The following is a 13,929-nucleotide window of genomic DNA, read 5'->3' as shown; positions in this document are numbered from 1 at the left end:
CTACGTTTTCTTCATCCAGTCAAAAAAGTAGCCCAAATAGCCAAGGTACTCCTAAGCAAAAAGAACAAAGCTGGAGGCATTATGTTACCCAACTTTATACTACACAGCTACTGTAACCAAGACAACATGATACTTGTGCAAAAATAGACATAGACCAATGGAATAGGATAGAGAACCCCAAAATAAGACCACACATCAACAACTATCTGATCTTTGACAAACCTGACAAACACAAGCAGTCAGGAAAGGATTACTTTTTCAGTAAATGGTGCTGGAATAACTGGTTAGCCATATGCAAAAGATTGAAACTGGATTCTTTCCTTACACCATATATAAAAATCAACTGAAGATAAATTAAAGACTTAAATGTAAAACCTCCAACTATGAAAGCCCTGGAAGATAATCTAGGAAATACAATTCTGGACATAGGAACTGCCAGAGACTTCTTATTTCACCCACATGTTAATTGGCAGTGCTATTTTATTCTTCAAATATTTGGGAATTTTTTAGCCATCTTTATCTTGCTGATTTTGACTTGTTTATATGTTTTGTGACTTAACATACAGATTGTCTTACTGTATGTTCCATGTAAGCTTGAGACGAATGTGTATACCACATTTATTGAATGAAACATTAAATAGATCTAGATAATTAATGGTTTTATTCTGTAAATTGGATGAATAAATTAATTAGAAACCTTAGCACCTCAAGCATAGTAGCTGTAGGTGCCAGAGACTTCATATTTTTTGTGTGCTAGTTATTGTTTTTTCTTCCCTCTTTTTTTGGGGGGTTTCCCTAGATACTCTTTCTTAATTAGAAACTGTATTAGAGACTTAATTAGAAATTGTATATTACAGCTCTCCTAGCTAACCACTGGTTGATGTGGTTGTAAGGTGTTGGGGAGGGAAGCATTCTGTAGTCTTATGATTAAATCCCATTCTTTTAGTGGTTATGAGTCATTGGGCTATGACATTTGAGATCATTTCGTAGCTTTTTAAATCTTTTCTTATGTGAGACAGGAAGACTAGGGGAGTCTGGAGTTGTTTAACCGACATTTTCCTAAATCAGAAAGGTCCTATAGTATAGGTCTTTGTTATGGAGAAGTCTCTAGAAACATTTCAAAATGATTACTTCCTTCCCAGGTTTATTTCAAAATAGTGACTGTTTGTTACTCCTGCCTGAAACAAGAAAAATTGTTCGCAACTTTCATTGTGAAAATACTTTTGGTCTTGTTGATTTTCCCTATTGACTTTATGTATGCATGTATATATTGCATTGTGCATTCGCAATGGAAGTTGAGAACAATTTCTCTTGTTTCAGACAGGAGTAATGAAACAAGAGATGATGGGGCTACAGGAGGTTAAAATCATGAAAGTTCCACCACAAGATTGGGACCCCAGGAGTTTTTAATTCTCAAGATTAAGCTTTTTTTTGAAATTATGATTTAATTCTTTATTATTGGGTATCTTAGAGGCACTATCCAATTGAAGTTTACTTTTTTTTTTTTTTTTTTTTTGCTCATTTTCATCCTGTGATAATTTGCTAGCACATTTCCTCTCTAGTTGATTTTAAGAGGGCACGCAGCAGAGCCACCATAGATATGCATTCCTTCCTTGAGACTGCCAGGGAAGAATGTAATTTTGTTTTTAATCCTGGCATTCTGAGAATTATCCCTAGGACAGAGTAGCTCATTGTTATAGTCAATTGTGTTTAATCTCTTTATGCCAGTGTACTTCACTGTGTTGATGGGTCTGTGTATGCTTAAGAAATGTTTTTTAGTCTTCTTGATTTCTTGATCTGATTGCTTCTGAATGAGTATAGCTTAGTTCACACCCACAGCCTTCCTAACCCCCAGAATGAATTGTGATTCCAGGAGGGCTCTTCTTGGCAGTCTTTCTATAGTTTCCTCTATTTTACCTGTATCATAGAACTGCCAGCCTCCTCTTAATTGCTCTCCACAAAAATCTCTAATGCCCATAGGCATGCAGTTCTCTATGCTCTTTTCAAATAAATCCAGTCCTGTCAAGTCTTATCGCCTGCTTTTACCCTTGGCAGATCTCAGAGCTACTGCACTAGAATCAGGGCCTGGTGGTGGTTGGGGGGTGCCTGGCTTTTCCTGAAGTGATGCCCTCATGTTATGACCGATCATGGAGAATGGTCAAACTGAGAAGACCAGACCACACCTTGTGATTATTCTCAGATTGCTATATGTAGAGTAGAGCTTCTACTCTATGAGTGGGATGGGGAGAAGGCAGAGGTGGGGAAACATCTGGTTCTTTCAGCCATGCTTACATAAAATAGAACACCTGCAACATGGGGTGACAAGGGATTAGAAAGAGCCTGGACTACCCAGGCTGAAACCGTAGCCCAAGGATAGACAATGGAGAAGGGAGAGAGGCCCCATCTTCTAGGCCTCACTTGCCAGTTATAGAATATCCAGGGCAAACCTTTTGTTATAGAGAACTTGGGGGAGCAGTGGGGGTGGCAAAGGATTGGATAATGGCTCAAATGCCACAAACTCTTGGAGTTCTTACTGAGATTTAGTACATTTTCTTGATGAAGATTTCTCCATTTGCTGTATCCCTTAGAAAAATTTCTAAAGACCTTAAATAATTGTTAGAAAACTGCCTCAATTTCTTTTAATTATGGTAAAATATATGTAACGTAAAGTTTACTATTATAACCACTTTTAAGTGCACAGTTCAGTGGTATTAAATACAACCATAGTGTTGTGCAGCCTTTGCTAATATTTATCTTCAGAACCTTCATCACCTTGTAAAAATGAAACATTATACCCAATAAACAACAATTTTCCATTCCTCTCTTCCCTTACAACCCTGAAAAATCACCATTTTACTTTTTATCTCTATGGTATTTGACTACTCTAAGGACCTCACATAAGTAGAATCATAGAATATTTATCTTTTTGTAATTGGCCTACTTCACTTAGCGTAATGGCTGCAAGACTCATTCATGTTGTAACGCGTGTCAGAATTTCCTTCCTTCATCAGGCTGAACAGTATTCTTTGCATGTATATATTGCATTGTGCTTATCCCTCCATCCACAGGTGAATGCTTGGGTTGCCTCCACATTTTTGCTGTTGTGAATAACACTGCTATGAAAACGAGTGTGCAAATACCTCCTTGACACTTTCTTTTCAATTTTCTTGACTATTGAATATATACCAAGAATAGAATTGCTGGATAATATGATAATTCTATTTTTAATTTTTTGAGGAACCACCAAACCATTCTGCACAGAAGCTGTGCCATTTCAAGTTCCCAATAACAAGGCACAAGGGTTTTAATCCGTCAGTCTTTGACACTACAGCTAGTGCTCGACTTATGACCACGATTGGTTCCGACAGACCGGTCGTAACACGATTTGGTCATAAGTTGAGTAGGCTATACGTACAGTACTGTGAAATGATGTTATAAAAATCTTTAAGTCATATTTTATCATAATTTTCTTTCATTATTGTTATATATCATGATTTTCTTTGTTCATTTTATGCCATTTGTATCATCTCTACACCATGTTGTTTCTTATTTTTATATTTGTCAGGTTTATGTAAAACACTGCATTACCAGTACAACTGGTTTAATATTTGCAAAACATACAAAATACAAAATACAGGTGCATACAAAAATACAAAATACAGTTGTAAAAAATACCATATGAAACATTTTCCCAATTGCAAAACATATCAAAATATATAAACATGTCCAAAACATTTTATTGGCCGCTGGTGCTTGGCTGCAGATGGTTGATGTCGTCATCTGAGGCAGCAGTTGGGGTTACCGGAGTTGGTTTTTTCATAAACATGGTGAACTTTGTCTGAATTGTATGTTTCTTTTTTTCTTCATAAATTTCATGATACGGATGAAACACATCGTGCATTATCCATTCAATCCTTGCAAATCGTTCAATGTTTGGGTCCATTGCTTCGAAATGTATAAGAAGTTTATTCAATAAAGGTAAACTGTCTGATAATCCCTTAGTGGTGAACTTTCTTTCTGGCTCCTCCTCTTCTTTCTCTGCTTCTCTTCTTCCGCCACTCTTTCTTCTTCCAGTTCGATTAGCTCTTCATTTGTAAGTTCTCCGGATTCTTTGTCTAGCAACTCTTCGACATCTTCCATTTCACACTCCAAAGAAAGGTCTTTAGCGAGTTTTACTATTTTTTCCCAAATCGTTTCAAGTTCATGTTCACTGTCAAATCCATCAAAATCATTAACATAGCGCATAACACAATTTTTCCAGATGCCATTCATGCACTTTGTAGTCACAGCCTCCCAGGCAGTAGTGATATTCTTGATACACATCAAAATGTTTTAGTGTTTCCAGAAATCTACAGCAGAGCAGTGGTAGCTAGCGATTGTGGTTGTAAAGTTGAATGGTCGTAAGTTGCATAGGTCATAAGTCGATCAATACCTGTATCTTGTCAACATTTGTTATTTTGTAACAGTTTGGTAGTAGCCATGTTAATGGGTGTAAGATAGTAGTTTTTCATTGTAGTTTTGATTTGCATTTCTCAAATGTTTAGTGGTGTTGAGCATCTTTTCATCTGCTTACTGCCCATTTGCATATCTTCTTTGGATAAATGTACATTAAAATTTTTTGCCCATTTCAATGTATACTTGTTTTATTTTCTGTGGTGAACAGAAAACTATTTAATAGAAAAGAATAACAGATATGAAAAACTAATGGAAATATGAACCAAAAGCTAAAAAGAAATACTATTAAAATAGGCATCAATTATAAGAGACTCTAAATGCAAAATTAAAACAAACAAAAAGCTCCAAAAAAACAAATTACAGCTCTTCCCAGGAATGCTGCTTGCCACAAAATGTTTCTTACTAAGCAGAGTAATGTGAGTTTGGCTTTGCCTATGGTATATATCATAAATGCAAATTTCATAGCGCACGCTAGAGACAATATTTCATTGAATATTTCATTGAACACTTTTAAAACCACCATGGTACGTATACCTGTGTAACAAACCTGCACACTCTGCACAGGTATCCCAGAGATTAAAGTACAATAATAAATAAATAACAACTTAATAGCTGATATATTACAACTTTCTCCCCTTCTAAAGGGATGCTCAGGAACTTTCTTTTTAAACATTCCCACAGCCTTTCACCTAAAATCTTATGAGCAGTATGGCCGGAAAGGGTGATGTCAAAGGATAGTGCATTTCATTATAAGAAGCCACACCAGGACACACCTTGCAGCACCCAGGCAATTTCTCTTGACTCCTATCAAGCAATCCTGAAAAAGATGGTGGTTCATTACTATGATTTCTTCTGTCCTTGATTTTGAATCCTTGAGGTATAAGTAAATAAAAACTTTCAGATGCCTGATCAGCCAGGATTCAAGTTACGTTATTAAACTGTGAAATCTTACTCCACTGGAATAATTTGTTTTAATTTTGTGCATGTGTGTCCTAGTCCCCCTAAGTAGGTGCTATTTAAAAGTTAAGAAGGACTTCTCAGGTGTCTTGCAGGGCTCAGAAGAGACTTCATGGATATTGAAGGACTATAGTAAAAATTCAAAATGGGTCAGGGATTTCTACGTTGTGTATCAATCAAAGCTGCCCAGCTACTCTAGGACAGCTCAATAGCAAACCCAATACTCATTATCTGTTTGTACCATGGCTGGCCACTGTGTTCTTAATGTTTTGATGTCTGGAAGATATCTGCAATTCCTTTGTATCTCATTATTTCCGAAACAATGCTTAGTGTTAAGAAGATTTTACTCCTTCAAAACTCACATTACAGTGAACTAAAATGGGTCTATCATGCCCATAATACCCTTTTGTTTTATGCACTTGGCTGATGAAGTCAATAAATCTTTTTCCAGACTTTGACACTTTTTACTTTGGCCAGTGAGTGAACTGGAGCTGTCTCACTGTTCAGGACTGGCTGTCCTTGGCATCTGTGACTTTGAATTCCCTTGAGATAAACTATGTCATGTTGTACTCAGCCATAGGATTTACAACGAAGTACTGGTATCTTGTGGATTATTCTGCTGGGTAGAATTGGTGACATTTTTCTCTGCCCATTTCACACAGCTTGGTGAAATTGTGTTTCCAGAGCATCCACCAGAAGTCCTCAGGGATCTCTTTCAAGAGTCATTAATGAAAGCTTTCTGTTGTCTTTACTCATCAATAAAATTGGCACTGATATAACCAGATCCTTCTACTCCACAGATAGGCTGCAAGTACAACCTTGTGGATTCATGTGGTGTAATATTAACAAGGCAATTTTTGAAATGATTACATGGAAGATTGGCACTGGTTAACACTGAGATGTGAGCTTTTGAGCTGGTTAGATGCTTAAATTTGAGCACCACCCCTGTGACATTCTGTCCTGTCTCCATTTGTATGAGCTTCTAGTGTAAGCACACAAGTTTCTAACGGACACTTTTGTATTTGCACAAGTAATGGCTTCTAACAGTGCATCATGGACAAAGATACATTGGTCTCCTGCTTGAACCATGTAATTTCTCTGTGGTCTCATTAAAGTTGCCTGGGCATAATTATCTACAGTTTTTTCATGCTTAATTCTTTCTAACATGGCATCTATGACAATGAAACAACCAGTCTAGCCAACTCCTGCAGATTCTGCAGGCCGTGCAAGAATGGCACCAGCATCTTCTTGTCTTCTGCTGAAGACTCCGGAAGCTTTTATGTGTGGTGGAAGGTAAAGAGGGAGTTAAGTATGTTATGCGGTGAAAAAGGGAGCAAGAGAGGTCAATTTTTAAATCAAGTTGTTGGGATTTTCTGGTGGTTGAGTTGTAATTCTCTACATATTCATGATAGTAATCCTTTATAAGTTATATAATTTGAAAATATTTTCCCTCAACCTATGGGTTGCTTTTGTCACACTCGCTGACAGTGTGTTTTGATTCACAAACATTCATTTTTACTTTTAGTAGAAGTCTCCCTATTTTGCCCAGGCTGGACTTAAATTCCTACACTTAAGCAACTCCTGTCTCAGCCTTCTGGGTAATTGAGACTACCGATGCTTACCATTACATTCTAATTTTAAAAACTCTGTGAATTCCTATTTGTCTATTTTTTTGTTTGTTTTATGTGCCTTTGGTATCGTATCTAAGAAAGCATTGCCAAATCAGTGTCATGAAGCTTTTCCTTATGTTTCTTATAGAAATGTTAGAGTTTTAGTTTACCTTTATGTCTTTGGTACATTTTGAATTAATTTTTGTATAAAGGGTCCAACTTCATTATTTTGCCTGCGGATATCCAGTTTTCCTGGTACCATTTGTAGAAAAGATAGTCATTTCCCCATTGAATGGTTTGGTACCCTTGTCAAAAATCATTTGATCATATGTGAGGTTCTATTTCTGGGCACTCTATTTTATCCCACTGTTCTATATGTCCTTCTTCATGCTAGTACTTTATGGTTTTGATTACTGTAGCTCTGTAGCAAGTTTTAAAATCAGGGAGTGTGTGTCTTTCAGGTTTGTCCTTTTTCAGGATTACTTTGACCATTCAGTGTCCCTCGAAATTCTATATAAATGTTAGGATGGATTTTTCCATTTCTGAAAAGTACATCACTGGTATTTTGATTGGTATTGCATTGAATTTGTAGCTCACTTTGGGTAGTATTAACACTATAATAATATTAATTTTTCCAATTCATGAACATAGAATGCCTTTCCATTTATTTATGTCTTCTCTAATTTCTTTAAGCAACATTTTGTCATTTTCATTGTACAAGTCTTTAACCTTCTTGACTAATTCCTAAGTATTGATCCTATTGTAAATGGAATGATTTTAGTTTCCTTTTCAGATTGTTCAGTCTATCAAAATGTTACTGATTTTTGTATGCTAACTTTGTATCTTCCTACTTTTTGAATATATTATTTCTATGTTTTTTGGTAGAATTTTCAAGGTTTTCAATATATATGATTGTGTCATCTGCAGGGTTAATATTACCTCTTCCTTTTTCCATTCGTATGTGTTGTATTTCTTTCCCTTGACTGATTCATCTGGCTGGAAATTCTAACACTATATTGAAGAGAAATGGCAAAATTGGTCACCATTGCCTTGTTCTTGATATTAGAATAAAAGCTTTTAGTTTTTATAATTGAGTATGATATTCACTGTAGGTTTTCATATATGGCTTTTATTGTGTTGAGTTGTTTCCCTCTATTCTTAGTTGACTGTTTTATCATGAAAGGGTGTTAAATTTTGTCAAATGCTTTTCTTTGCATCAATTGTGATGATAATGTGTGCTTCCTTTAAAAAAAAAAAGACTTCTTTCTGTTAATGTTTGTCTTGCATGGATTGATTTTTTGCATGTTGAATCATCTTTTGAAAGTCAACCAAAAATAAATCCCATTTAGTTATAGTGTGTAATTCTTTTAGTGTGTCACTAAATTTAATTTCCTAGTATTTTGTTACAGATTGTTATATCAATATTTCTCAGAAATTTTGGTCTGTAGTTTTTTGTTGTTGTTGTTGTTGTTTTTCTTGTGATGTTTTCCTTGTGATGTCTGACTTTAGTATCAAGGTGATACTGGCCTCATAGAAGACTTAGAAAGTGTTCTCTTCTGTTTCATGTTTCGAATAATTTGAGAAAGATTTGTGTTAATCCTTGAGTCTTTTTTAAATGTTGGTAGAATCAACCAGTGAAGCCATAAGGTGCAGGGATTTTCCTTGCTGGGAGATTTTTGAGTACTGATTTAATCTCCTTACCAGTTATAAATCTGTTTAGGTTTTCTATTTCTTCAACATTTAATCTTGGCAGGTTTGCTCTTTTTTGTAATTTCTCCATTTCACCTAAATTAGCAGATTTGTTAGTATACAATAATGAATGTTTAATTTTAATTTCTCTGGAATCACTACTATTGTCCCCACGTTAATTTCTGAATTAATGATTTGAGTCTTCTTTCTTTTTTCATAGCTGTTCTATTTGAAGTTTTGTCAATTATGTTGGTCATTTCAAAAAAATCAACTTTTGTTTTCTCTAAGTTTCTCTATTTCTATTCTGGGCTTCATTTATCTCTGCTATAGTCTATTATTTCCTTTCTTCTGCTAGCTTTGGCTTTAAATTGTTCTCTTTTTCTGGTTTCTTTAGGTTGCTAAGTTAGGTTGTTGATTTCTTCGTTGATTTGAAACATGTTTATAGCTATACACTTTTCCCATTAGCACAAGTTTTGCTGTGTCCCATAAGTTTTGGCATATTGTGTTTTTCTTTTAATTTATCTCAAATTATTTTCTAACTTTTGCTTGTTATTTTTTCTTATCTACTGGCTGATTTGGAGTTTGTTTTTTAACTTCCACAGATGTGTTCATTTTCACGTTTTATTTGTGTTAATGAATTCTAACTGTATCTCATTGTGTACAGAGAAGATATTTTGTATAATATCTATATTTTATATCTATTAAGACTTAATTTGTGGCCTCACATGGTCTGTCCTGGAAAATATCTCATTTGCCTTGTGAAGCATATGCATATAGTTGCTGCTGAGTAAAGCGTTCTGTGCATGTCTGCTAAATCTAATTGGTTTATTCTGTTAAGTCCTCTGTTTCTTAACTTATCTTCCGTCTGATTGTTCTATGGATTATCGGGAATGAGATATTGAAGGCTCAAACTATTAGTGTATAACTTTTTATTTATTCCTTCAACTTTTTCAGGTTTTGCTTTACATATATTTATAGCCTGTTAGGTATGAAAATATTTATAATTTTTATATATTTTTGCTGTATTGAAACTTTTATTAATATATAATATCTCTGTTTCTTGCAAACTTTTCTGATTTATAGTTTTTTGGGTCTGATTTTGTATAGCTACCTCTGCTCTCTTTTATGGTATATAAAAATAACAAAATAATTAAAAATATACACTTTTTTTCTTCAATTTATTTGTTTTTGGCTCTCAAGTGAGTTTCTTATAGACCACATATAAGCTGAATTTTTAAAAATTCATTTTACTAATTTTTGTCTTTTGATTGGTGAGCTTAATCCACCTCCCTTGAAAGTAACTACGAATAAAGAGGGATTTACTTCTGTCATTTTGCTGTTTTCTGATGTCTTAGCTTTCTTGGGCCTCATTTTTCTGCATTACTGTATTTTTTTTTTTTTTTTTTTTTTTTTTTTTACATCTAGTTGATTTTTTTTTTCCCCATTTATTTATTTTATTGCATTTTAGGTTTTGGTCTAGTTGATTTTTTAATGAAACATTTAAATTTCTTTTTGACTTCCTTTTGTATATTCTATAGCTATTTTCTCTGTGGTTGCCATGGGAATTACATTTAATATCTAAAGTTGTAATACTTTAATTTTAATTTATACCAGCTTAACTTCAAAACCATACAAAAACTCTGCTTCTTTACAGCTCCATCCCCACCCCTTCTGATTTCACAACATTATACATTTAAATATTGTGTGGCCCCCAAAATAAATCAATAATCTTTTGAAATACATTACTATCTTAAATTATGTTTAAAAATGTGGTGTTGCAAACCTTTGTTACAGCAATGCGAGCTTTTATCATTGCCTATGTATTTACTTCTATTGAGACATTTATTTCATGTGGCTTTCAGTTACTCTCTAGTATTCTTTTATTTCACTTTGTTGGACTCCCAAGAAGGCCTAGTGGTAATAAAATCTCCCAGCTTGTATCTCAGAATGTCTTAATTTCTCCTTTACTTTTAAGGAACAATTTCACTGAATTTAGGATACATGAATTTTTTTTTTCTTTTTCTTCTTTCAGCACTTAATATATTGGCCCACCGCCTTCTAATATCCAAAGTTTCTTATAATAAATCTGCTGATAATTTCACTGAGGACCCCTTGACAAAAGCCACTTTTTCCTTGCTGCCTTCAAGGTCCCCTCTTTGTCTTTTTTTTTTTTTTTAACTGATTATAATTTGCCTTAATATGACTTTCTTTGAATTAATCTTACTTGGAATTTGTTGAGCTTCTTGGATGATTTTTTTCCCCCATTGTCAAATATGGGAAGTTTTCAACCATTATTTTTCCAATATACCCTTTTTTTATTTCTCAATTTCTTTTCCTCCCAGGACTCCCCCAGTGCATATCTCGATGGTGTCCCACAGGTCCCTTAGACTCTGATAATGTTTTTTCAATATTTTTATTTCTGTCACTTAGACATGAAAGTTTCCATTGTCCTATCTTCATTGACTCTGTTTTTCTCTCTGCTCAAATCTTTCTTGAATGCCTCCAGTTATTATACTTTCAGTTACTGTACATTCCGTTCCAGAATTTCTTTTTGGTTTCATTTAGGGTTTCTAAATCTTTATTGATATTCTTCTTTGTTCACACATTATTTCCTTGACTTTCTCTACATTTTCCTTCAGTTCATTTAGCATCAATAAGATAATTGTTTTACAATCTTTGTCTAGAATATCTATCATCAGAACTTTTAAAGGAATAGTTTCTTTTATTTCCCTTGAATGAGCTATATTTTCCTATTTCTTTGTGTGTCTTGTGATTTTGTTGTTATTGTTGAAAACTGGACATTTAAATCTAACAATGTGGCATCTCTGGAAATCTGATTTCCCATATCCCTAGGGTTCTTCTTTGCTTTTTGTTATTTTATTTGTTTATTGATTTAGAATTTTGTTTTAATTGTTGTATATAGGTTGTCTCTGTGCCAAGCATCAGTTGGAGATGTAAACTTAAGTTCTCCGCATTTCTGAGCCAATCACATGTGCAGTCACTTCCTAGTATGCAGTTTTTTTTTAATGTCCTAGTCTTTAAAGTTTAGCTCCCAAAAGGAGAAAAAGAGATAACTGAAAATGGGAGTAAAAAGGTGTGCCAGCCTTTTAAGTGCCCAGAAAGTTCCTTCAGCCAGAGTGGGAGTGAAACAATGGGCGGAGGTGCAACAACGATGTTCCTCCCTCATTGTCTGTGCTTCTGTGATCAGAAGCGGTAGTCAGAGATGAGAGCACGGATCCTCTAAATTTGGAGAACAGAGTGCTTTTTGCCTACTTTACCTCCTAAAAACTGAGTGCAAACCACTCTTGGATTAAATATATAGCTGTGTGTCACCAGGATTGGGGATAGGGGATAGTTAGCTGCTACTGTGATAAAAGCTGAAATTGACAAAATGGAAGACAGCTTATTGTCCAAGGCTTCAATGAACTAGGGCTCCAAAATAGTTCCATCAGACAGATTCTCTCAGCACAAGTTATTATCTAAGTCAAGAGATAGATTCCTGGTCTTTCCTACTCTCCCATCTCCCCAGAATCCTTTTTTTTTTTTTTTTTCCAAAATAACTGCACAAGTTAAATTGTTTCATTGAGGAAAGGTTTTACCAAGTTTTTTATTCTACCATTTAGGTAGTCTTATCTTCTTAAATTATTCACTTTTCTCAGCACATTATCATTTTATCTATTTTGATACTGATTATTTTTCCTGTAATTGTACATTTTGCCATTTATTTTTATAAGTAGCAGCATATACCCAAGTCTGATAAAAACCTCTATAGTTAAAAACAAAAGTAAAGTAGTTATGTTTTGAATCTACCTTTCAGAACCCTACTGGATAATCAAATTTCTCATTAGAATATTAAAGAATCTAAGCGATCTTACATGGAAGAAAATGGACTCTTGATAAGCCAGTGTTTCCTGGAGGTGTGGATATGAAGTAGGAGTCTAGAAACAAGATAAGAACAGAAAAATGTATGTGCTCTGGATTTTGGTGTCCATGGTGAAACTACCTATGCCAGAAATAGATGCCAGAACACAACCAAGATCATGTGCAGAAATACCTATTTCAACAGAAGTTAGTGGGAGTACATTTCTACCATTATGACATGAAACATGTGCACTCCCATCTCTCACCTCTGCCTGCACTTTTATGTCACCTAGGGATAGAAAGGCAGGGTGAGTAGAAAACCCTTACCTGATCAGCCAAAGTGACCAGGCTTTTAAACTAAAATTGACTGAGTTGACTTGACTTTGCAAGGTTAAATTTCCCCTTCAAACATAATGATTAAACCAGATCAATGGTCAGTTTAATTATAGAAATAAAGCAAATTCCATATTTGAACACTTAAGATGTATACTTAAAAATTTATACCTGACACACTCTATTGCACTATTCCTATATAAATGTCACTTAAAGAATAGATAAGAATAAATGCCAAGTGGAAAGGACAATTCAAATAATATTATAAAGAATGAAGACTTTCCCTCAATGTCTTTACAAAGACTAATATATTGTGATTAAATCTTAAATATAAGCACTCCTAAGGCATAGATGCATGTGTGGATGCCTGAACACACACACACTACCTAGTTTAAATGTATTCATAAGAAGTGGACTTTTAAACTTCCTTTGCTGTCCCAGGCTGATGATCATAATACACTAATTTTAAATGATTAAAATTATATGTAACAGTTTATAACTCTCATTAGTTAACTTTACAACTTGGATAGATACTGAACCAATTTTTTCTTCCAAGCAATCCATGAAGTTGGGACGTGGCTAATAAAAGTGACATACACCCAGTTCACAAAAGCAGCCACTACCGATTTCTTTACTTCTTCCAAGCGAACCTCCCAACTGGGATTCTGTCAGGGCTCTGAGATGATTCCCATGCAGGAATTTTGTTGGCCTGTCTGACATGCACTTAAAAAACACAACTGATGGTGCTCAAATCTTCCTGCTGGATGATAACAGCAACATTTTGCAAAGTTCTCCAGGGGCCTATGGCAGTCAGCAGAAGCATTTTGCTTTATGAGCTATCAATAATGTGTTATCCTCTAAAGTCAAATCTCTGGAAGACAGAATCACACCTATCACCTATTTCTCTTACACAAACTTTATTGCAAGTAACAACACTAAAACTTATTCATACATGTCCAATGTTCACATTATTAATATGAGTTTAGGAACTCTGGAGGAAAGAGTTTCATCATTTAACTTTGAT

At 34.6% G+C, this 13,929-nt stretch overlaps 1 pseudogene; it reads right to left on the bottom strand.

The window, feature by feature from the left end:
- Nucleotides 1-5,584: 5,584 nt before the first annotated feature.
- On the bottom strand, nt 5,585-13,728 carry LOC116553260 (annotated as a pseudogene).
- Between the last annotated feature and the right edge of the window lie 201 nt (nt 13,729-13,929).

This window comes from Sapajus apella, unplaced genomic scaffold (assembly GCF_009761245.1).
Source record: "Sapajus apella isolate SASKATOON/1434 unplaced genomic scaffold, GSC_monkey_1.0 scaffold1, whole genome shotgun sequence".
Classification (NCBI taxonomy): Eukaryota; Metazoa; Chordata; class Mammalia; order Primates; family Cebidae; genus Sapajus; species Sapajus apella.
This window is presented reverse-complemented; position numbering and strand designations above follow the sequence as displayed.